Source organism: Ctenocephalides felis, unplaced genomic scaffold (genome assembly GCF_003426905.1).
Source record: "Ctenocephalides felis isolate EL2017-DRISC unplaced genomic scaffold, ASM342690v1 CF-g0.4_SCAFFOLD_01886, whole genome shotgun sequence".
In the NCBI taxonomy this organism is placed as follows: domain Eukaryota; kingdom Metazoa; phylum Arthropoda; class Insecta; order Siphonaptera; family Pulicidae; genus Ctenocephalides; species Ctenocephalides felis.
This window is the reverse complement of record NW_020538040.1, coordinates 171,311,718-171,339,504: the sequence shown is the minus strand read 5'-3', so window position 1 is coordinate 171,339,504 and position 27,787 is coordinate 171,311,718. Positions and strand designations below refer to the sequence as shown.

Genomic DNA, 27,787 nt, shown 5'->3' with positions numbered 1-27,787 from the left:
TCCTACATTTGGTCCGCAATGTGGTCGCAAGAATATTGCCAAAAATGTATTTTTCTAGGAAATCGGTAAATATATATGTTACATAATCGTAACGCAACAGGTTAGTCATCTATTTATTTTCAGATATGCAAAAACCGTAATCAAAATCGAATACCCCACATGGGCATCACGCGCTTGCATTTTTCAGCTTTCAAGTATTTTGTGTAACATTTGTAAATGATCATGCCAGTAAAATAATTAAATATAATTAAAATTATCACTTACATATGTATGATCCTTCTCCAAACGCGTAACCTTGACCTGCAATAAATATAAGATATTAAATAAAATAAAAACATCAAATAATTTGCTGAATGTAATTGAGCATGCAGACTATATAAATTTTGATAAGCGTCATTATTTTCCTGACAAATGTAAGATATCATACCCGGACGTCCAATCACTGGATTGGCATTCGATTTAGACATTCTAAGTATGTACTACCAAAAATTTATTGATGTTCGTTGTATTGAATTAAAGTTTATTGCAAGTATTAAAATATGTATATGATTTATAGTCTAAGTTAGTTATAGAAGGTATATTATAAACCTAGTACAAAAACTTTGAAAAAAAAATTTTTGAAAAAATGTTGAAATTTTGAAAAAAAAAATTGAGTTTCTTGAAATTTTTTATTCTTTTTCAATATTTTGTTTTTTTTTTGTATTTGTTTTTTTATTTTGAACATTTTTTTAGGCAATCGCGCTGCATGCTGATTTGAAGTCGAAAAATCAAAGTATAAACATTGGTACGGAATCTATATAAATGTACACAAAAATTGTACTTATTATAATCTTCGTAAAAAAATATATGATATCTGACGATGTACATTATGTCTAATGTTCTTTTTGACCGCAAAATGGCATTATATTTTACTTTTTTATTGGATCTCCGGACACGCTACATCTGCCTTACAAAAAATTTACCAGTTGTTCATTTCGTCAATACAAATAAAAACACAAAAATCTTTTCAGAATTATTTAATCGGACGCTCCGTTATCTCAAAACTAAAATACCATTTTTGGCAGTTTTTGTCCCGTATCTCCGAAACGGCTAGACCTGCTTTGCCAAAAACTAATCAGCACGTCTCTTATCAGTAGGAATCGAATGTTTTTTGAATTATTCAAATCGGTTGATCCGTGTTCCGAAATCGTCGATGAAAATTTGTATCCACACACAAATACACCACACACCACACACACATATCTATTTTTTTCTAAGGTATGATAAAAGGTAAAGAGATATAAAAATTTTCTTTTCGTTTTTTTGCGATTTCTATGACTTACCCTAGGAAAGCTAGTTATAACTGCTGAGAAAGTAGATAAGGTATCAGAGTTTAAATAAGCATTTGTTGCATTTCTTCTATTTCAATTACCCATACCATTTATTCCATAGTACTTCTCGGAATGATTTCGTCCATCAAACACTATAAGGCTTTGTATAATTATTACAAGGTCATCTTCAAGTACTTCTTATTACCCCGTAGTCCATATCTTAATCATTTTGTAACGAATTAATTTTTCTCAAGACCGACCGACCCGACCGAGTTTATCGCGCAATGAACGGCCCATTAATAAATAATTCACACGACAAATATAAACACTGAAACGCTTCAGTAAACTAAATGCCACACGATTAGATAGCGGTACCAACACACTGACACTGTGAAACCGAAAGCAGCCTGTCATAATTTTGACAAATATTAAATCATAGTACGGGAGGCTAGGACACCGAAATAGAATACATATGGCCATTTAAAGTGGAAGCATCGGACAAATGAATTATGTACTCATGGCCAAAAGTGGCCATTCACATATCTTCTTAAACCAAAAGAATGCAATATAATGCATGGCCAAAGGTGGCAACCCAACGGTAGGCCTATCTTTTTTTCATGAATTTTTCATTAAATTTTATTGAATGCAGCAATGCCAGAAATGACTATTTTTACATGAGAAGCACCAGACAACCAAATTTGTACTCAAGGCCAAAGGTGACCATTTAAATAACTCCTTGAACTAAAATAAATTATAATCGAAATAAATGCTTTTAATATAAATGTCTAAGATCGTATTATGAGTATAACCATATTTATACATATATTATTAACATCAATCAGAACTTCATCGTCTTATAAGGTTTTTGTGATGACTTCTAAATGAAGTGGCTTTATAGATGGCAACGCAACGGTTGGCCTATCTTTTTTCGATGAATTTATTATTAGAATGGTTTAAATCCTGATAACTATTTTGAATGTAGAAATGCCGGTAAGGGCTATTTTCAAACTTGGAAACATATTGCTATCTATGTTCTAAAGTTGAAATCGATGTTACTACTGCTTGACATCAGGCTGCCCGAGGGGTATCGAACTTGTAACTTCAGAAAGATGCTCATAATTTTAACCACTAAAACTACAAGATGTGTATGCCACATAAAAATAACGAATACATTTTAAATTTAAATAAATACTATATGAGTAATATAAAAATGTTATAAAAGATAAGTTAGAAATAGTTTATATTTATACTAATAATATAACGTGTGCATGAAGATAAACAACATTAATGTGATATTAAATTTCTTATTTTGCATTTATTTTTTGTGTAGACATAATTAATATAATAATTAGTCTTACCATTTTATATAAGTACCATATTATATCAAAAATAGTATAAAATACTTATGACTCCAGACGAAATCAACAATCAAGTTAATTAATATTTAAAAAAGATTTTATAATTATACAAAATTCAAGAACAACAAATTTCTGAAGCAGTTTTATTTCAAAAAATAATAAAATACCCGAGACTCGAGACGAAACAATCAAGTTAATTATTATTTAAAGAAGATTTTATAATTAGAAGTTATATGGAATTATTGTTACAGATGTAATGATTTTAAAAAGTTTCATAAAATTTAGATGATTTAATATTTTGAAGCATTTGAATTTGATTACTAATTAATCAATTATTATACATATACATTAGGGTGGTCCCTAATATGGACATTTTCGAATTTACTTGTTCCCAGGGCTCAAATGGTTCCAAATTTATAAAAAACAATTCTTTGAAAGTTTTAGCTCTTAATATTTAGTATTAGTGTATGATATTTCCAAACAAAACTTTGATTGAATTGCACACTATTAAAAGACAATATTAAGAGCTAAAACTTCAAGAGAATTGTGTTTTGTCAATTTGGAACCATTTGAGCCCTTGGTAGCAAGGAAATTCGAAAATGTCCACTTTAAGAACCACCCTAATATACATAAATACATATAATTAAATATTCCTGTTTTGGCATCCATAGACTTATTGCAAATAAAACTATTGTATTAAAAAATATATAAAGAATTCCCATACGTTTCCAGTACTAATTACACTCTTTTTCAATAGACAACATTAAAAAATAAAAAAAAAAAAATATAACATCAATTTTTTTTAATAAATAATGAGCTTAATCCACCATTATCCTATGCCATCTCAAGAATTTATATACAGAGTATTATAATAAATAATGTAATATTATATAATAATATTTTATAGTAATAGTATAATATTATGATAATGTTTTGTTTTTGTTGTTAATGTTAATTAAAATTTCATTTAAAAAAATTGTTAATTTGGAGCTTTGTGATTTCTTATATGATTTGCTGAATGATGGCACATATCAAGGGTCGATAGGTAAAATAAAATAATTTTCATTATTATTTCATTTTTTAGGCTGCGATATATGACAAAATAGTTAATAATGTAATGAATACATATTAATAATCTCAAGTTGATTCCACAATAAAAGTGAAAACGTCTTAGCCCGATCTATTACTATTTACTCGCGACTTGCGGTGAACTTTTACTAATTTCATCCACATTCAATATTGTAACGGGCACCGGTTAAAATTCGCACCTCGAGGAGTTGCTGTATCGCAACCGTTATATATTACGTCCATTATTCATATTACGATATACATGTGCTCTGGAACACTAACAATTGTTTTCTTAAGATATTAGAAGGTGGCTACTAATTAACTAGGTGTCGAGCGTTGTGTTCGCTAAACACAAATCAAACCAGCCGCTCTTACTAGCGCTCGACTCGGTACCAGTCCAACCAGTTTGTCTCGCTCTTCGGCCACTATAACTAGTTTCCAGTCAAGATGTATATGACGACTGATGTAGTAAAAAAAAATCGAACTCCTGCCAGACATATAAACAAAACTGACTAATTGCGAGAAAGTTTTACCATTTACTAAATCATTACACTAGTATTGTGGCGCATACAGGTTTTGATGATTTGCAACACGCTGTTGAATGGGAAAAGATGGATGGAAATGCATTTATCTTCACACTTAGGTCATTATATCTTTCTGTAATTAAATAATTTTGTAATTGATAATAATGGACAAAATAGAATTCGTTGAAATGAAAAGTGAAATTATTATCGATTGAAAACTAAAAATAGCTTTTACGTAATGAATGTACGGTATTAATTAACAGTCATTATGTTGTTTCGTCATTATTTGTTTTTGGCTTTCAACGTCAGAAAGTGTTAAAATTATAATCTTTAACTTCCCGTAGGGCAAGTTATAGTAATCGCAAAAAAATCGAAAATGAATTTTTTATAGATCTTTACGTTTCAAAACCTTCTGAACATTTTGGCTTACCTTAGAAAAAATGGTTGTATGTGTGTGTGTGTGCGTGTATGTATGCATGTTCGGATACATATTTTTGTCGACAATTTCGGGAACACGGATCAACCGATTTGAATAATTCAAAAAACATTCGATTTGTATTGATAAGGAGACGTGCTGATTAGTTAGATTAGAAGATATGGGATTTGGCGGTCAAAAATGAACATTAGACATATTCACATCAAATTATCAGATATTTATAGAGATTTTAACAATAAGTATAAATTTTGTTAAAGCAGTACGATTGCTTTGAAAAAAAGTTCAGAATTTCCAAAATATTTCAGAATAAATGATTTAAGATAGAAGGATTTAATATGGTTCGAAATTCTATTAAAAGTTTCAAATCATTGATCAACTTTTATTGATTATTATTATTGATTATTTTTAATCACTCGAATTTTGAATTGCGGTACGGACAGTTCCAGCAATTTGCCTTAAGGCACGATGCCCTAATTGCCTTAAGACAGAATTCCACTTACAGCTAGTTATTTTTCTATTTTATGCATAAACTATATTAATAATTTTGAATGAACGCTATGAATATTGGACAGGGTTGGTACAAACTAAGCATTTGTGGTGTAGCCGCCAAAACTTTCTACGATTAGTATGTTCAGTATGATATTTTATTAAAAAAAAATGTATTGAACTAGTGGTGCATGGCATCGTGTTTTAAGGCAAATTGCTGGAACTTCCCGAACTAAATTAAAAAAAAAACTATAATTTTTTTTCAAAATTTTTGACTTACTCATTACTATAATACTATTACTACTTATTATTATAATCTCTATAAAATATCGAAAATATGATGTTCTTATGTCAATAATCGTTTTTGACCGCCAAATTGCATTGTTTTTACTTTTTTATTGAATATTGGGCAGGGTTGGTACAAACTAAGCATTTCTCTAATTTTCTACGATTAGTGTGTTCAGTATTATATTTGATTAAAAAAATGTATTGAATTAGTGGTGCATGGCATCGCGTTTTAAGGCAAATTCCTGGAACTTCCCGTACCAAAAACTAAATTTAAAAAAAAACTATAATTTTTTTTCAATACTTTGAAAAAATAGATTTTTGAGAATTTTGAAATTTAAAAAAAAAATTGATTTACTTATTACTATAATACTATTACTACTTATTATTATAATCTCTATAAAATATCTGAAAATATGATGCTCATTATTTTCACTTTTTTCTTTGGATCTTAGGAAAAGCTTGACCTTCCTTCCCAAAAATTTCGCCAGGTGTTTATTTCGTCAATGCAAATAAAATGTTTTTTTTTTAAATATTCAAATCGGACACTCCGTGCTCTCAAAAACTGAAATACCATTTTTGGCGCTTTTTACCCCGTATCTTCGAAGGGAATTTACTTGACTTTGCCAAAAACTAATCAGCACGTCTTCTTATTAATAGGAATCAAATGTTTTTTAAATTGTTCAAATCGATTGATCCGTGTTCTCAAAATCGTCGATGAAAATTTGTATTCGCACGCAAGAATTTAAAAAATATCCATATTAAGGACCAGCTTCATTATATATATATATATATATATATATATATATATATATGTGTGTATATATATATATATATATATATATATATATATTATATATAGATATATAAATTTCCACTAGCGTGATGGTTCCGCCTCAAGCGACCACACTTCATAACAAACATCCCATATGTTTGACTTTATCGCTAATTTATTCCCCACAAATCAACTGCTGAGTGATTAATGTAAAAATAAATAATGTAATGAAATTTCGCATATTGAATCAAAAGATTTATACAATCACCAATTGTCAAACAAAGTCGATGAATCACTGCTTGTAATACAATCCTTTTGCCAGTAGGCCTGCAGTTCGTTTTGCGAATGTAAATGATTTGTCACGTATGGTATTGACCGACTTTAGTTCGCGAAATTAACAACGTATCAGAAACATGATCTTTGGTAGCAATGACTTTTTGTAATGATGATTCGAGTGAAATATATAATTATATGTGCAGTCGTATGAAATATTAATTAGGGTCGAAATAATGATAAATTAGAACGTAAAAGCAACGGACTAGGTCTGCTACGGTTTTCAGTTTCATATAAAAAACTTATTTATTGCCTATTTAAATAATTTCTCTAATCTAAGATTCAGCTATTTTAGCAAGTACAGGAAATATGTAAATAGCAATTCAAAAGCTTGACGTTAATTTCGCTTGCAGTAGAACCTAAGCTTCCGAGCGTAATCCGGCTTAAACGATTACGTACCCCCGCGGCTAATCCCGATTTGAAATTTGACTGTGCATCAAGCAATTTACATAATCTTTTTCCAATACAAACTTCCAGAGATTATATTGCATATAACAACTTTGTATAGTTTTAGTATCATGTATTAAATTAATGAGGTATGGTAATTAAATTTTTAAACCGGAGTAAGACGACTAAAACAAGACATTGTAAACAGAATGAAATGCTTTGACCAACTTAAAAACAAATGATAGATTTTATTGTAAGAAATTATAAATTGTTATGAAAAAAAGAGTAAGGTTCGCACGCGATTGAAGTTAAAACTTATTTGCTACTGTACAAAGAAGCAAATTTAAGTTAACACCTTCATTAGAGAAATGAAGTAATTGCTGATTAATAAATTTTACAATATTCGTTCACTCAGTGGATTATGTTAAACAACGCCTAAACAAATATTGTTTATGCAACTTCACTCATCATGTAATTGTGTTTGAAGAACTTCATGTAATTAAAATTAACATACATTCATTGACTGCTTGTATTTTTTTACTTTTTCGCTGGCGATATAATCTCATTCTGTGAACAGCTGTAATATTTGTCTTGCCTAAAAATATTTTCCATTTTGATAACTTCAAAGATTTATAGAAACTACGAATAATATAGAAATAATTTTCAATCGATAAATTTACGTTTAGTACACGGCACAAATGTTTAATTTGTTTTATTATTTTCAAGGAACAGGGTAAAATATTCTTCTGATTTAGGCATTTTTCATTAAATTAAGATTTGAACTACGATGTAACTTTAAAATATTTATTTATCTATGCCGTTTTCCTTGTTGATATCGGTACGCATACAACGTTGATGCCGGTACCCATACAACGACAGATCTCTATTCACATACACGACGACTAATCACAATCGACCCGTATTGAAATGAATTCACCGAGAGCGAATGACGTGCAGTTCGGGCATAACGCAATTTCCGTTGCATTTCTACGAATTTACACCCTAGTCGCGTCTAAAGAAGTTTTACTTCAAAAATTCTTGGGTTCACTTTGATTAATATTTTAACGGACTGTAAGTTAGAATCATTCCGTCACCACAAAAGTGCATAAAAATATCTAATTATTTGCGATATATATTGATGGAATTTACATGCTCCTTCTTTCATTCCCTTTGTCCTCTAACTTATAATAAAGTACATGTGTTTATATGCACTTTCCCTGGTCAAATCTTGACCATTACCAGCCTATTTTTCTGAGCTTCACTTAATTTTTATATTTAAACCACTTCTCACAGAGCTCCAATTTTTCAAGGGATTTGTTTTGACTATTAACTTTATCATCATGCAAAATTTCATCAAAATCCCAGAAGAGTAAACTTGAGATAATCCTTGTTAGTATGGTTTCGACCTGTCTTTATATGTAATGCATAGCGGATGCATAATCATCGAATTAATGAATTCTATATTAGACTTCGAGAATTTTATCAACTATCCATATGGACTAAAAGAAATAATAAATATATAATACCATTTCATATACGAAAAACCACCAATGAATGAATATATTCAACACTGCGTATGGTTTTGATCCATATATGATGCATAGCGGAAATATATAAGATATTCGTCTATTAATGTTGGTTTTGGAGAATTTTATCACCTATCCATATGGATTACAATATTTAATGTTTTTCATAATTTCGTGCGTGGGTATTTTCTTCATTACAATCATATAATATACGCATTCTGACAACTATGCCAAGGTTCATAATTGTATGCGATCAACGTTCGCGTATTACGTTAACAATTGCATGTATTAAGATTATAGAATGCAAAGTATTGAAATGTCGTACCTGTATTATGTCATTAATGCTTTAAGTGCGTTTGTAAAATAATGATTTAACCTGCTTTTTGCATTCCAAAATACTACCATCATTGTAAATGATAAGAGTATCGTTCTAATATTTTTTTATATTTAATTTAGTCATAATTAATTTAACTTTTAGAACATGACGCATTTGCTGGTAGTGTTTTTAGATCTACTAAAAAAATAAAAAATCATTGTACATTGCTTTGTCTGATTTATGGTCTGCATATGCATATACTCAGGATGTATGTTAGGAGTTTGCCTAATTTAAAAGGGCCAATTTCCAGATAAAACGGGTATGTTATAGTAATGCTATGTTAAGGGTCTATGTTCGTATGAGTTTGCTGTTCAATCAGGAATTTTACACATCAAACCTGTATGTGTCATCAAGGAGACTTCAGAAAGATGCACTTATGATAAAACTATTATTTGATCTGATAAAACGTCTGTTCGCAATGCAAATACATGGATTTTTGACAATTCCTTACTACCAACTCATACGAACATAGCATTCCCCATAACATACCAATTTTATTCGAGAATTAACAAGTTAACAAGACAATTCATTCAGCTGCATTAGATTTTAAGATTTATAAAATCAGCTCCAGTTGATATTTTTTCTTGACTAACGTTTATATTGACAGTTTTTTAAGTTTCAGCGCGTGCTCCTCAGCAGCGATTTGAAAAAAAAAATCATTCAAAATGAGGTGCGATAAAAATAAACTTTAAAATATATTCTCTGCTTCGTGTTTAACGACGCTTTATGATTTTTTTCTCCACAAGTGTTTAATGTCGATCTAGATATAAACTTTTGGACGTACGATATAAAAATATTTAAGCAGAAGGATTCTTCACATTCGTTGCCGTGTATTAAAAATTAATGACATGCTCTTTTTGTGTATTTTATGTTTTCGCAAAGTCCATACGTAGCGTGTCAGTGAAAATTCATGAAAACAAAGTCGTGAAAATTGCGCTTGGAATGCGAATGTTTACAATAAACTCAAATGTGCGAACAATATCTTGAGCAACAAAGACAAACATCTTGATATAAATTTCACGGCCGACTTGAAGCATATTCCGGTATTGTTACACTCATAAAAATATCTGCATGTATTTAAATGCACATGTACCATGTTTAAATGTATATGGGGATCGCGTGTACTGGTGTAATGAATATTCGTATAAAAGGGACCCTCTTAAGATTCCATATGAAATTTCCATTCTAGCAACACGATACGGCCATTATCATTTCGACGGGGACGAAATATATTTGTCGGGTTTATGCACGAGAAGACGCATTCGAGAAGTTTCCCTTCGTTTACATATTTATTAAATTTAGATCATCGAGTACTCGCAGTAAAGGTGCGAAACTTTCTTAGAATTTCAAAGTCAAGAACTAAACACGCGGGAGAAGAGCGGAGTAAAAAAATCAATATCAGATATTTGTGTGGAATGGTATTCACGAAATTTTATGTATTGGGTTGAAATCTAAGTCAGTGCGGATTTTTGTTAAAAACATTTTTTCTAACTGAATGACTTTATTCTGAAATGCATTGTCCATTTTAATCATTGACTTTTTGTCATTTTCAAGCAGCATCATTATCCCACTTCCATACAACTTCTGGTTTGTATAGACAAAAAATTGAATCAGGTACAATTTGACACCATCATATTCATTATTTTTTTTCAAATTCAAGGAGTTCTGTAAAGATCTAAAACTATAAGTTATCATATGGTGAAAGATCTGGACTATATGGTGGATGTGGCAAAACATCCCAGCCAAGCTCCAATAACTTTTGTCGAGTGGCGAAATTTGGTAAACCAATTTTGATACTGTTTTTTTTAAGGATTTGTCACCATAAACAGCTCATAACTTTTCGTGGGCTACAGATGGCTCTTTACTTTTGCAAAAAAGATAGCAAAATATGACAAAAACTAAGCAATGGATCAAAAAATTATTTTTTACTCACGGACATCTAAACTGTCTACTATCCATAACCAAAATGTATTTTACATTTGGACTACGTCAGCAAACCTGAAAATTTAATTGGAACCATCTAAGCTGAAAACCGCATTTACTTAGTTGCCAAACTAATATTTCTGCGTGACGAAATATTCTCAAATCTGATTCGAACAATGGAGAATCTACAAAATGTGTCTGCTAAATTTTGAATATAAAATTACAAATTTGGTTTATGTCAATAAATAATTTTCTTTATCGCATATATAACTTTCAACAATATTGAGCTAGAGGGACAGATTCTGCCGCATAAAAGAAAAATGTTATGGCAAGGCCATGTTACGCTCCAACTTTCATACAATATGCTACTGAATCATACAGAATACTTTCAAAATGTCATGTATTTACTGTGCATCCAGGCGTTTTACACATAAACTACAACGTCACTCGTATTTGTGCGGTTTCTAGGTTATGTTTTTTATCTGACAACCTGAGAAATTCGCCTGACTGCACACCACCACATGGCTTCTATCAATACTTAGTATGGAAACTTCTTCCTATATTCGAATCGGTCTCATAATCTATCGCCAGATCAATTTAATTAATAACTACAGACCCTTCCGCCAGTATTAGTAAAAATATTTGATCTTTGCTGATACCTACAGTTTGCGTAGAAATTCTGATATGAGTCATCCGTCCTATAACACTGGGGTGCCGACTAGTCACCCTATCTGTATAAATTTGGCGGCCCTCATTTTCCCCAACTTTGCGCTTCTTTGCACCCGAAGAGGGGGTGTGTGTGCTTTGACAAAACTGCACTACAAGAAATCTTTTGCGAGCGGGAAAATTCAGTTCTTGAAAGGAAAAAGGCGGTTTTTGACAGACTATATACGCCCATCACCTAGAAAGTTCCTTTTGCCACCCTACTAGAAGTGCGTATTCGAAGAAATTAGGCTGACGTCATTATGGAATAAGGGTTGCATGGGCGTTTGAATAACAGAATATGCGTCAATAAATACCCCGAAAGGAATGATTTTATTTGGGGTTATCATTTACGTCCAGTTTTGATATATGATAGGACGGGCATAAAGTTAGATTTCATTTGTTATCCATTCTGGGAAAATGTCATTATGCATGTCCAATAGCATGAAATTTATGCAAATCCTTAACGAGAATAACAATGAGATAACTTTGTTATAATTGTAAAATATAACTATATATAAACCGCACAAGTTTATACAATAATTTGCGGGTGATAAATTTGAACAAAAATCTATGAAATTAATTGAGTCACTTTACGGGATCATAATAAGCAAAATATCGGTACAAGTTGAGTCCATGATTAATTTATATAGTCCTTCGTCCATATTTTGAAGACGAGAGTCCTTTTTACTTGTTCATTACCACAAATCCCTCTGTAAAATCCTTTTATGCCGCATCATTAAAAATGCAAGAACAAGAGATTGTTACTGAAAAGTTTTACTAAGTAAATCATGGAAACAGAAGCTGAAAGTCCGATTAGGGAGAAATGGTAGCACCATTTAACTCTATTTAAATATAAAATCTGTTCTAAGTCAAAGATGTACATTTTGCAAAATTACTTGAAAACAAGCCAATAATAATTACTGATAATAGAGTAAAGAAAAAAAAAATTACTGATTGTCTAATAGAGTAACTCTAGTTTGTGGCATAAAAATACTGTTTTTAAGTTTTATAATTAAAAATAAAATTTAATATGAAGTGCAAGTCCTGCATTACTGACAAACTAAATCTAGATATTGTCTCTATTTAGAAATGGCAGAAATCAAACATATTAAATAAAATTTAATTGTATTTTTCAGTTTTTTTATTGGCCGTATCGAAGAAATTGAAGTAAAATTAAAAAAAAAAAACAGCCTATAGATTTTTGCATTTTTACTACTTTTAATTTATTAACGTTTTTTGATTGGAGTAGTGGTACTTATTAAACAAGAAATTATTTTTATTGTTATATAAACTCTGATTAAGGCTATATTTTATATAGTTATTTAAGGTATTTTATTACGATGAATACCAGCAACGAGATAATTTGTAGACTGTCTTCTCTAGGGCGCCAAATACGAGTGTTTACTTTTATGCAGTTTAATTAAACTGGATATATATATATATATAATTAGCTTTCTGAAAAAGTAACAAAAAGTCAATTATGACTTGTATAACATCAATTTTATACAGATTTCTATAAATTATTGTGGCACTCAATGCGTTAAATACTCATTAAATAAATCAAAACAAGTTGATATACATATTAAACTAATCGTATCAAAAATATGTGATTCTGACTATTAAGCTTTCAAACCTTATTTTCTACCTTTGGCCATCACTGCTCTATCATCAGAAACTTCCAGCCATGAAAATAATTATGCATCGCAATTATGTTACATTGATTCGAATGACTTGTATTGTAGTTTGCAATTGCAATGGCATACTCGTGCACTAATTACATACAGTTTGAATTTAAATCGTTTTCTCCAATAATTACGTGATTCAGAACGAATTTGTTATAAAATACTAACTTTCGCTGTTGTATCACGTAAGAATAGTGCTTTTTGTGCACTTACGAGCAATTGAACAAAAAATTGTAAATATAATGAGATACATTCCAAGTTTTTTTTTACAGAATTTGAGTGTTTTTGTTGTATGTAATACCAAACAGTTAATCTAGAGGCCTAGTGGTTAGAGCTATGGATATTGAATCGGAGGATTCAAGTGCGATACCCGCCTTGTACAGCTTGATGTCAAGCAGCAAGGACATCGGTTTTCACTTAGAAATAACTTCCAGGTTCGATACCCTTGGGATCCTGATGTTAGGCAGTACTGACAATTTTTACTCATGATTAGAAAAATAGATAGCACTGTGTTTCCAAGCGAAAATAGCCCTTACCTCTTGGCATCCATAAAAGTCATCAGTATTACAAAAAATGTAATAATAAAGTCATCACACAGAGATAGGAAAACCATTTAGGTTGCCAAAGACCAAGTATAAGAACTCACAGACTCGTTAAGTTCTGATTGCTGTTAAAAATGTACTTAAGAAAATTGTTATTCCTATTGTTTAACACATCCTTATCAGATAGATCATTGTACCTACTAAATATTATATTTTCCCTGCAAGATTATATTCTAGTTTTATTTATAATTATTTTACTCTTCAATGTATCTTTATAAGCCGGCTTTAAATGTTTCATTGTTGTTATTAAAACAATCCAAACGCATGACTGGCTATTTTTGCCATTTCTCGGCTCTATTTCGAAATCTTATGAGGTTTATTTCGGTACTTTATCGTTGTTTAATATTCTGCTTCAAATTATGTTTCAGTACTCGACCCAAACATACATTATTATATACACGCAAAACCAATTGTATACGTTATCATAAAACTACATGTACAGAACGATATAAAAAGAAAGACTTGACCTGTGGATAGTGGAGGGAAATGGAATCGAAAATCTTGCAATTTTCTTTTATGTTCTCCAGGTTAATGATTGGTATTTAGTAGAAATGATTTAGCTTTTGCTCTTTATTTGGTTTATATCAATATCTACTCACTTGTTTTCTGGATCATTTGTATCAACCAGATGGCAATATGTTGTATTTGTTATGAGAAGTCTTCTGGGGTTTCCACCATTTGTAACAGACATATCCATCAAAAGCGAAAACTTTTCTCTTCATCTTATGTAGTCGCCAGGGTGAGTTTTAAATATTTTTTTCCCCTGGTCTAATGAATAAAGGTGATCTATTTCATGTAGCCAAACAGGCAACAAGGATATCACCATTCAATTTTGAGGAAAGTGTAAAAATTATGATCATTAGTTCATACAACATTCTAAAATGACTACTTTAATGATGAGTTTTTTTTGCTGAATTACGATTTTTCTATATTACGAGGACATTTAGTAATTGTTAAGATTTTTTAGTGTACGGCTTGTTCAGGAGGCAACCCAGTAGACCTTATAAGCAACCTTATCGTAGTTGTTATATATTGTGACTATACTTAATAGTATTTTTGACTATCTTAGTTTTTATCCAGCAATGCTCCTGCTAGGCTATGTTTGAAAGAAACTAATACCAGATTTTTACTTAAGATCATAGATCTCTAATATGATCTCCACTGAAACTCTGGTATTATACCTAGCTGGCCGAGGTTGGCACCAAACCAGGAACTAGAGATTGCTATCCCACGTTGTTTGACATTGTACAAAGACAAGTGGTTAATGATAACTTATACGACCACTGTACAACTTTCATTAATTGTTATATAATTAAACCACTTCTCGTAGGCCTCTGATATTTTAAACAGTTTAGTTTAACTATCAACTCTATCACCTTGCAAAGTTTCATCAAAATCCCAGTAAAGTAAACTTGAGGTTCTCCGTTAGAAAAATAATGACATATTTTTGAAGTAAAACTTTTTTAGGCGCGACTAGGGTGTAAACCCCTACAAATGCAACGGAAGTACGTTACGGCAGATAAAATATGAGTTGAGTGCAATGATTATTACACAATGAGTGAAGTTGCGAAAACAATATTATTCATCAGCAATTACTTCATTTCTCTAATGAAGGTTCATTTCTAAATGTTAATTACAATGACAAACCGATCATGCCATATTTGAAGTATGACTTTAATTACATTATTGTTTTTATATATTATACAAATTGAACAACTACAGCTGGATTATTAAATAGTTGATAAAAGATCGACCCACAGTTGGCAAAAGCATAATATTTCAGTTTCTCCATTACTATGATTATTTTTCGATCGTTGTAATTCTCAGTTCGGATCTCATTGTCGGTTCTCTCAGCACTGAGATCCGAATGCCAGTCGTGGTTTTGGTCATGTGATTACCATCATGTCATAAAATAAAACAGGAACAGTCTCGTTTAATGTCCGCCGTACGTTCTGTTGTCCATTTAATGAGTTTTCGAAGCCTGCACCCCGCCCTTGTGTTTGTCGAATCGCGAGGTCGAGAACAGCGTGCATCGGCATAAAACATAAAACGCGAAATTCAAATATCGAGATTTTATTTTGCGAGAAGGTATTGGTATTTTATGATACAATATCAAACACCTGGATCAGATGGATCGGAACAAGTTATTGTATAATTTTGGAAGGTAAAATTCGGGCAGTGTACAACATAAAAATAATTTTTATAATTGAACCACTACACATAGGCCTATAATATTTTAATATGTTCGGTTTGACTATCAACTCTATCACCATGCATAGTTTCATCCAAATCCCAGATGGGTAAACCTGAGGTTCTCCTTGTTAGCAAAATAATGACATATTTTTGAAGTAAAACTTCTTTAGGCGGGACTAGGGTGTAAATCCGAACAAATGCAACGGAAGTACGTTACGGCAGATAAGATCAGATAAGAGTCGAGTGCTAATGATTCGTCATTTGCTCTCAATGATATCATTTCTATACGGGTCGATTGGGATTAGTCGTCTGCCGTTGTATCCGTACCGGCATCAACGTTGCATGCGTACCGATATCAACAAGGAAATCGGCATAGATAAATAAACATTTCAAAGTTACACCATAGTACAAATCTTGATTTAATAAAAAATGCTTGAATCAGAAAAAAAAAATCACCTTGTCACCCGTAAATAAAATAAATGCAGCATTTGCGCCATGTATGAAACATAAGTTTATTGAAATAGTTTTTTTATTATTCGTAGTTTTGATAAATCTTTGAAGTTGTTGAAATGGAAAATATTTTTTAGGCAAAACAGATGTTACAGCTGTTCAAAGAATGACATTATATCGCCAGCGAAAAAGTAAAAAAAATACCATCAGTCAATGAATGTATGTTAATTTTAATTACATGAAGTTCTTCAAACACAATTATTACATGATGAGTGAAGTTGCAAAAACAATATTTGTTTAGGCGTTGTTTAACATAATCCACTGTGTGAACGAATATTATAGAAGTCATTAATCAGCAATTACTTCATTTCTCTTTTATCTATATATATTTCTCGTTTATTACAATGACAAACCGATCATGCCATATTTGAAGTGTGACTTTAATTACATTATTGTTTTAAAATATTATACATATTTTTAATGCTATTATAAATATATAATTTATAATTTATCATGATATAAATGTGTATAATGGTTGACACAAATAAATAAGTGCATCACGAGTGTTACCATATTACTAATAAACATTATTCAACATTATATGATGTATTTATTTTTACTTAAATGCCATTTTGTACAGTAGCAAATAAGTTTTACTTCAATCGCGTGTTAACCTCTTTTTTTACCAATTCTTTTTGGTAGCTTACAAACTAGGCGTTGCTTAAAAGATACATTTAATTAGATTAATTAATTTTTTTGAAATCCCATTTTTTACATAACTACTGATATTTGCAAGAAGAATAATTCTGTATTTTACACGCCGAATGTCAAGTTTCTTTTTGAACTAGTCCTTTGAATGTAAAGATTTCCCTAAGATTTTGTAGCTAATTGTAGTAGAAGTACAACTTTTGTTCGTCCCTAAGTTACTTTAGCAAACATTGATTAACTTTATATAAGACAATGTAATTTGTAACAAAATGTTCTACCCGGACATTGAAGGGATTGTGGGTAAGCCATGAACTCCATATACCGAAGGAGTTAAACCCATGCGTACGGATTCTCTCTAGATGAAGTTGAGGAAAAGTTGAGAAAATCTCGATGTTAACTTGAGTATTTTGTAATTAAATTTGGAGTATTTTCGATCGACTTTAATTACCACCATGTGCAATTTCTTTTTTTAAAAAAACTTTTTAGAAAGTGAAGAAATGGATTTGTTATAAAATTTACAATATAATCATATTCGAATTATGGTTTTTGCTTTGAATTAGATGTTTATGAGATATATCATCTACAACAACAGAGAAATTGTGAAAAAAGTTTTTTTGTTTTTAAATGCTATTCATGATTTGACTTGTACTCTGACTAATCCTAATCAGACTGAACTATATTGTTGAAATTACTAAAATATTAATGGAATTCGCCAGATATGACTTGGAGAATAAATCGTAAAACCTGAATTTGATTAGGAAGCATCAAAATTAATTATCAGTGTTAAGCTATTTAATGGTCTGGCATATTTTGTATTCATTTTTCTGCTGAATCTGGAAATTTGTTGATTATATAAGTTAGATGAATTTTATATCATTTTATATCATTTATATCAGTCGATCCGAACATCTGCTTCGACATTCGCTGTGCCAAAATTTCTATCTATCTCATCTCTAACTCCACCTACAATTTTGGCCCCATATAGGTCTGAAAAGGTCGTTGACTTTTGGACCATCTATCGTTTTTGGGAGTCTGTCTTCATATCTGCCTCGATTAATGCCTCTGAATCACAAACGTGATGTAGCCGTTACTTTTGATCAGAAAATATTGTACAACGTACACGGATAAATTTTTATTTTCGGCCGTGCGCTTGTGGAAATCTATTGCTTTTCCTTTGCGGAGGGCTTGAGATGAAGATAAACTGCTTGCTATGCGAAATGGATTGGGAAACTTATTTTATAAATAATATATATATATATATATATATATATATATATATATATATAATATTTTATTCAAGTACATAGTATTCTATGTACTATGTACTATGTTAATCGATAAGTGCTTTCCATGTCGCCTTGCAAATTTGTACGATATAACCGAGTAATTTTGCGCACATTTAATTTATTTGCGAAATTATAATCAATGTGATTTATTTTATGTTCACGTGCTATTTATTACAACGCGAATGAACAGTTTGTAATTGCTCACAAGCGCATAATTCTATAACGGCTCAGTTGCAACTTTATCGAGCCAAAAATCGTGGAACAAACGCCAGCAATGTATTTTAATGTACTGTTTCAAAAGTCGTGAAATTTTGCACACTCAATCTTATATACTGGCAGAACAGTAAAAGATTATTTTATTTTGGCAACTGAGAGCAGCCAGAAAATAATAAAGTAATTTTATTTAAAGAAGACTCTTAAAATTGCAGACGATTATTTTTTATTTGTAAGATTTAATGGTCAATTTACGAACGCATTATGTTTGATTTTTATGCATTTTATATACAACAGATTTTAAGTCTATTTTCACAATTCTGTTTATACAGTATACTGTAAATTGGGTGTCCAAAATCTTTTTTTTTCTTCCAAAAACAATCGTTTCGTCAACACAAGCAGAAAGTTTCTTTAATCAATCAAATCGGATGCTCATTTCTCTCAAAAACTGCAATTTTTTGTCAAACTAATCAACAGTTTTCCACATCATTACGAATTGAATGTTTTTTTCATCATTCAAATCGGATGCTCCATTTTCTCAAAAACTCGACTTCTATTTTCTGCACTCTTTGCTCCGTAACTCCAAAACGGCTGGACCGTTTTTTGCCAAAAACTAGCCCATCTCCCTACCAATAGGAATCGAATGTTTTCTAACCATTAAAATCGGTTGAACCGTGCGCCCGAAAACGTGGTCGAAAAATTGTATCCATACATATATACACACTCGAAATATCCTCATAGAGTACAAAACATGTATGCAAATTTTAACAAACTTTGAAGTAACACATAGAATACATTCACTTTAGAAATAATTAATTATTATTTAATATTATTGAAATGATTATGAATTCAAAGGTTAGGTTTTCAGATACGAAGTTGTGTCTGATTTATTCTTTTGGAAGAAATACTGTTTACTATACAAATTTCAGAAATTAGCAAAAGTAATTAAATCCTTACCCCAAAGTCAGAACAAATAATCAAATAAGGATCTTCCTGCCAAAATTCTCATCAGAATCAGACAATTATACTCGTCCAACCATCACAATCGCTTCCAATTTACTTCGTAGAGATACAAATTCAGATAGAGATCTTGAAACGTTCCCTTTAATTAGGAATCCAGTAAGTCACAAATCCAATATTTGAAGTGACAGTAACTAATACAGGCTTTAATTTAATATAATGTCCAAGATTTGGCTCTTGTTATTTATTATCAGATGTTTTCTATATAAACACATTGGTGGTAGTCATTTATCAATTAAAATTTAGTTAGAAATAAAAAAGTATTTGTAGTCAAATTTGAACTCCTATATTTTTATATCATTCCTAATTAAAATTGTTAGATTTACCCAAGTATTATGAGAAATAATTCAAGTGATCATAAATATTTTACGTCTTGAGACAATAATTTGTTATGAATACATTTGTATTATTGAATTAAAAATCAAACATCCCGCTGTTCTTGACATTACATACATACATTTCATTAAATATCATCTGTAGATCATTTATCAAAAATATCTGTTGAAACGTAATCAATCATTTCGATCGAAAGTCTATCGATCATAGTAAAATCGTTTATTATAATTTTTACATTTCGTTATTTGTTATTGTCGATAATATCTAGGTATAATAAATGTCTTTTAAATAAAATGATAAAAGAAGATTGTAGAAATAAAAAAATTACTTGTAACATCAATCAGAACTACATGTTCTATGAACTATGACTACTAACGCAAATCATTACATTTTTCACAAGAGAGCAACCCAACGGTCAACCACTTTTATTAGTAAACTACACATAGTAGATATGCATATCTAATATATGAAAGTAATGCCCACGATAAACGATTTTCATTTAAGATTACATTTGAAAATTATAACCTCAAGTTGAAATTTGATAATCTGCTTAATATCGAGCTGACTGAGGTCGGGATCAAACCTGGGACTGGTTTGTTCTACTCTAAGTTTGTAATTAGTACATCATGAAAATAAATTTACAGAAATAAAAAGGAAATTTTATTACATCACGGAAATAAATTTATAGAAATAAACTAGTAGTGTATGGCATCGTACCTTGAGGCAAATTGCTGGAACTTCTCGTAACGAAGTAAAATTTTAAAAATCCGAATTATTTTCGATATTCAAAAATTTTTTTTTGAATATTTTTTCTTCTTTTCCCAAAAACAATCGTTTCATCAACACATGCAGAAAATTTTTTGAATCATTCAAACCGGATACTTATTTCTCACAAAAACTGCCAATTTTTTCCACGTTTAACTTCTTATCTTCGAAATGACTGGTCCAGTCTTTGCCAAAAACTAATCACCACTTATCCACATCATTACGAATTGAATGTTTTTTGGATCATTCAAATCGGATGCTCCTTTCTCTCAAAAACTCGATTTCTATTTTTCGGCATTCTTTGCTCCGTAACTCCAAAACGGCTGGACCGACTTTTGCCAAAAACTAATCAGCACATCTATCCCCTATCAATAGGAATCGAATGTTTTTTTAACCATTCAAATCAGTTGAACCGTGCGCCCGAAAACGTAGACGAAAAATTGTATCCATACATACACACGCACACGCATCCATTTTTTCTAAGGTATGCCAAAATGTTCAGAAACCTTCAAAAATGCAAAAAGAAATAATTTCGATTTTTGGACGATTACAATAACTTACCATACAGGCATTTGAAAATAACTCTTGTAACAGCAATCAGAACTACATGTTCTATGAACTATGACTACTAACGTCCATCTTAACTTATTATTTTTCACGAGAAGGCAACCCAACGGTCAACCTCACTACTTTTATGAGTAGAGTATATATATTATATATATATATATATATATATATATATATATATATATTATAGTGCTGGCCTTTATGTGTTGCAGCAATGCCCACGAAAGTTTTACCTAAAGTAGAAATTCAATACCATACTGCTTGATATCGAGCTGGCCGTGGTTGGGATCAAACCTGGGACTGGTTTGTTCTAGCCTACGTTCTTAATTATTACATCACGGCGGCCTTATAAGAAAATAATTGAGTAATATAAATTACATGTGTATCTGATTTTTATAAGTCTCACTGTTACCAACGGAACTAAATAATTGGCGGGAAACGAAATTCCTTCCGGATGTCCTTTCCGCTGACCGAAATATTTCGTTTAAATATTTCAATATGATAAAAAGTTTGAGTTTTAAGTTGTTTTTTTGTTCTTTGTATAATTACATCTGAATTTTGTTTCGATGCATGTTTCGGTCGTTTCATCCACGTGCCACAGCCAAACCGGATCGATAGCGAACCCGGACCCCGGACCCCGGAACTTAAATCTAACCAACACACTCGTCGTTCACGAAGCAGCAATATTCCTGTACGTGCCGTTTGCTTTAGGGCTGAACATTTCATGACAGTAATCTTTCTTGAAATATTATGGAATTTTGTCGATTGTTCTGACAAAATCCTTGCTTAGACGTTAGAGATATTGCGAAGTGACTACAAAAGGATCACATGAGCGGAAAGAATTACTGAGAATAATGCCAGGGTATTAATATACCAGGATGAAATAAATAATTAAAATGTTATCGCCAAAGAAAATAACAATATGGAAGTTGAAAATAATTACATTAATTCATTGTTCCCCGTGGCCTACTAGTTAGATCTATGGACTTTCAATCAGAAGTTTTATGTTCTATACCCGTCTCGGTCAACCTGATGTCAAGCAGTTGTGACATCCGTTTTGATTTCAAGTCAATAATATAGACAACAAAATGTTTCTTAGTGAAAATTGTCCTTACCTGCCGAGTACGATGCATCCTTATATTCATATTCATCTCTCTCAAGATATATATTCTCTCAAGATAGATGCGATTATTAGAATACCATAGATTTTATTTTTTATTAACTTCCCGTAGGGTAAGTTATTGTAATGGGCCGAAAATCGAAATTGAAAATTTTTACATTTCTCGACGTTTTGAAGGCTTGTGGACATTTTGGCATACCTCAGAAAAAATGGATGTGTGTGTGTGTATGTATGTATGGATACAAATTTCCAGTCACGTTTTCGGGAGCACGGATCAACAGATTTGAATGATATGAGATGTGCTGATTAGTTTTTAGCAAAGGCAGGTCCAGCCGTTACGGAGATAGGGAGCAAAGAGTGCAGAAAATAGAAATCGAGTTTTTGAGAGAACGGAGTATCCGATTTGAATGATCTAAAAAACATTCAATTAGTAATAATTGGGAGAAGTGGTTATTAGTTTTTGGCAAAGGCAGGCCCAGCCATTTCGAAGATACGGAGCTAAATGTGCAAAAAATTGCAGTTTTTGAGAGAACTAAGCGTCCGATTTAAGTGATTCAAAAAACTTTCTACTTGTCTTAACAAAATAATTGATTTTGGAAAAAAAAATTTTGTTTCAACTTTTTTATAAATTTTTTTTTTAATTCTGACTATAGTTCTAATATACTTTAAACAAATAATTTCAACTTTGCAATTCAGTTTATATAATTCTTATAAATATTAGACAATGTTACAATATTAATAATAATCTATTTAAAAACATCTAGTATTTCGTTACGGTACGGTAAGTTCCAGCAATTTGCCTTAAGGCACGATGCCATACACCCCACTATTATATTTATGTATTGAGTGCAAAGATAAAGTTTAGATAAAAGATAGATCTCTAGAATGAAATATTAGAATTTTACAATGAAAGATAGATATTTTATTATCTTAAAGTCTTCAATGTCCTCTTTCAAATTGCTTATGGCCATGGAAGTCATCTTATATTTCCATCGACCCTCAAATTGCCGAGGCGTAGGCGACCGTAGAACCGTAGAACCGTAGATAAGGAAGATCATCGTAGCGGTCCCTACTCCGAGGATTCTACGTTCTACTTCGTACGCATTGCAGCAACCCCTGCGATTTCAAGGTCTTTGCTTTTACATTATTTACACCGAGACTACACCAACAATACGAACGTGGAACAACGGATTGCTTTAGATTTTCAGCATGAGAAAATTATTGCTGAATGTGTAGAATATGAATTACATATTGTAATTTTCATACGCTCTCAGACTTGTGATATTATAGCCAATATTGGAAGTAAAGTTAATATTTTTGCCTAAAAATCCTATTTGTTAAGTTTGTTTTTGTTAGGGGCGTCCATCAATCACGTGAGGTTTTTTTTAAAAAAAATCACAAAAATCAAAAAATATATTTATTTTTTACCTGATTTTTTTTAATCCAAACATTTTCAAAAAAAAACAAAAAAACAAAAATTATTTTAAAATAATAAACAGTTGAAATGAATCTTTTTTTCAATCAGAATTACGGACTTTTTAGTAAGAACTTTATTATATGATATCCTGTTTATGTGTTTAACACATTCCACTCGCAAAATCCGAGATTTGAATGTATTTTGACGGCGGCATCCGAGTCGAAAGGGTTAAAGCATCTATAATTGATTCTAAAATGTTTAAATCTGTTTGAAAAGAATAAGCTAAAAATCACATGTAAGGAACGAAGAAGTGATTTTTTATATAAATGGGTAGTACTGCCCTGGGCAGGTCCATGAGCTAGGTTAAACTCCATCTCGATTTAGAGATGGATAGTGAGAGATTTCTCATTGCCATTGCTTTTTCATACCGCAGTGCCTAAAATGAGCTATTTTTGATTAGAAACATATTTTTGATCTATATTTTTAGATTCACAGCAGGGGTTCGAACTCACAACCCTACGCAAGACAGTGCGCTTATAACAGGTACACCTTGAAATGCCAGTTTTCTTATATAACTAACAGCATTTTTGTCTAATTCTGTAAATTGGATATTGCATTTATAAGAGGATAACGAATATTTATTGTTTTCATTATAAAAATAAATATTTATAAATGATTCCTAAAAGGACCTAATAAGTAAATATTATATATTTATTCAAGAGAGTTGTTGGACGTGTAGTTGCAAAATTTGGGTAATTTTAATCTACAAGTTTACATTCGAACTGCTACTAACTAATTGGAATGTTTAAAATATTATCGAATATTTGAAGTAAAAAGGTTAATTTCGTGTAACGTTACGTAGTTTCTTGTGGAAAATCAGTGTAATTTGTAATACAATTTTCATTTATAATGTCAAATGCCAAAAAGAAGTTTATATTACCTGTATTTCTTCATTGAAGTTAATTAAACTTTCGATTTTTTATTATTCAGTTTATAAAAAGACATAGTATAGTTGTTCTGGTATAAACAATTTAATCTATTTTATTATATAACTATTGTGAAAAAATCTGCAATCACGGGATGCCCGCACCTATTTTTTAAGCTGAACAATAATTCTATTAGCGAAGGTCATCTAATTGAACTACGAACAAATATTTCAAATACTAGCGGCATGTACGTACTTAAATCCATCGATACAAGTCGATATAGAATTGAATTTGGAATAAATTAAACATTTTGTGTTCCACTTTTATTTTATATCGTGTACGGAATTTTTTTCATATCATTTATATGATCGAATTAAGAGCCAATAAATATTTTACGACAGCCGAATGTTTATGGCGTGCTGACATTATAACAACAGACAGTGTAGTACGAGTATTATCTTCATAGAAATCATACGAACAAAAGCTCGCGTACTACTCGCCTATATTTATTGAAGTAATAAACAGGCACAGGCCGTATAATACAATTGCAGGAAACTGACAGAAACAAGCCGAAAATTAAATGAGTAATAAAACAATATATTGTTTCACATTTATCCAGCACTTAATAAGACTTATTGTTAAGAAGAACCATACAAAATTGTCTATATAGAATTTCATTTTATTGAAATGCTATTGTAATAAAACAACACCAATCAGTTGCTATTTTCTACGACCTGTGCCAAATATTACATGGCCGACATGAATTACAAACGTGCTGAAATAGATCAAAGAAAGCCACTGACTTGAATTCAAAATAATTCGTTATATTTCTATATCGGTCATATTGTATGTAAATAAGTATATTTTTGGAATACCAAACAATATTTTAAATTATTGAATAGGTGGTCATTAAGGAAACATTGGAGTGATGTTTCACAACGATCATGTTTTGGCACAAACACAAACGTTTTCATTTGGCATAGTACAAATCCATCTGATTGAAAATGACATCACTAAATATAAAGACACACATCAAAAAGACTCTTCACATTTAAAAAGGCTATAGGATATATTCTGGAATACTATCAGGGTGGCAACTAAGTAAACGCGGATTTTTCTTAGAAAATCAACTAATCAAATAACTTTGTTTTGAAATACATGATGTCCATTGTCCATTTGATCAGAGATGTCGATTTTGTTCAGACTTTTTGTCATTTTTCATAATCAGGTACTAAGGTACTATTTCACATCATTATCATTATTGATTTTTTTATTTCACGGAATTTGTAGAGATCGAAACTAAAAGTAATCAGATTGTGTAAGGTCAGGATATAGTGAATATGGCTAAACATTCCAACCAAGATCCAATAATTTTTGCCAAGTGGTCAAAGGTATGTGATCTCTCAATAATGATATTAATAACCTTTTTCTTCGCCAATTGAGATCGTTTTTTTTTCAACTGCATTGTTCGGTTCGGCAAAATTGATTGTTCGGTTGGTGGGCAATTCAAAGTAGACAAATCCTTTTTAATTAATTCCAACTCGACGGTCAGAGCGTTTTTTATGTTTGAGTAAATAATCACCAGAACGAAATTTAACAAATCAATTTTGACACTGCCTTTCTTTAAGGCTTTTTTTAGCAAAATATGACTGTCGTTTATTTTAGCAAAACATGACAAAAATTTACGAAACGCCAAATGAAAACTGTACAAACGAACAAAAAACTCTTTTTTACAGATTGACAGCTGAATTGCTTACTATCCAATAACAAAAGGTACTTTACATTTGGACTATATTAGCAAACCTAAAAATTCAATTTAAACCATCTAAGAGTGAAAGCCGCATTTACTTAGTTGCCAATATAATATAAAAGATTTCATCAAAATTTATGTTTAAGTTTCTATATTTATAATTAGACATACTTCCTATGAATTTACGAAGAAGGTAGTAAATGCATTTAATTATCCAAAGTTATTAAAGTCATAGCCATAACCAAATTATAAACTTGATGTAAAGTTTAGTATCACTGTTCAGCTTAACTAGGATACTCTATATAACCAAGAGCTTTTATAAGCTTTTAGAATTAGTTTCGAGTGTCAATGAAAGCTTCGGGAAATTGCCTCATGCACATTAACATTTCCCAATATTTGAATCTAAAAAAGAGGAAGCCATTCCGGGCCATTACGACATTAATGACAAAATATTGCAATATCATGGTGGACAATTGAACAGTGACAATGTAGAAAAGCAAAATACGCTTACAACTCAACCGTTTCGGATATTGGTGACTGTAAATATTTTGTAATAATAAAAAGAAAAGGTTAAAAAAATCATATTTTTGAAGATGAATTCTCGTTAACTGATATTTCGAGTCAAGTGAGTGTTGGACTTCCAATCTGGCTAAATTGTCCAGAGAATATATTCACAGCCCGAGCACACAGGAAATTAGCTTCTGTATAACCCGCGATCCTATTTCAGGGTTCTTTGTCAGGAACTGGCGTTACTGTGTAATCATTCATTCCAATGGGCCACAAATTGCCAATACACAACGTTGTTGACAATGCAATTAATGTTCGAAAAGCGACATCGGAACCCATTGTGATCTTTCGATGCAAAAGCAGTATGCTGTATGCGTCAGAATACTTCATTGCGGAAATTTAATAGCATAATAGACATTTGATTACATGTGTTACGTTAAACTTCATTAGTAGGAATATAATGGGCATTGAAATTAAATTACTGGCACAAATCGCAATTCATAGGAATTAAATCAGAATATTAATCAGTATCACCCAAGGATACTTTTGCATGTTTTTGCGTTTCATAGTCGGCATCAAAAACTCTTTGTCTTTGTAGACTCAAGGATTTTGAATCAGTATCAACCCCAATTAATTCAAAATTCACTTTCAGTATAAATATTATCTTATCATCATCGAATGATTCTACCATCCACAAGTTACCATTTCCAGCCCATGCTACTGGCATATGTATAAATTCCAATTAATATAATC

The 27,787-nt window shown here is 31.0% G+C and overlaps 1 protein-coding gene across 1 annotated transcript in view; it reads right to left on the bottom strand.

The window, feature by feature from the left end:
- Nucleotides 1-27,787, bottom strand: part of LOC113377141 — a 642,509-nt gene that overhangs the window by 335,699 nt on the left and 279,023 nt on the right. Inside the window, exon 3 of the mRNA XM_026617353.1 lies at nt 265-300. The gene's annotated coding sequence lies outside the window, so the exon portion shown is untranslated. The remainder of the gene's footprint in view (nt 1-264; nt 301-27,787) is intronic.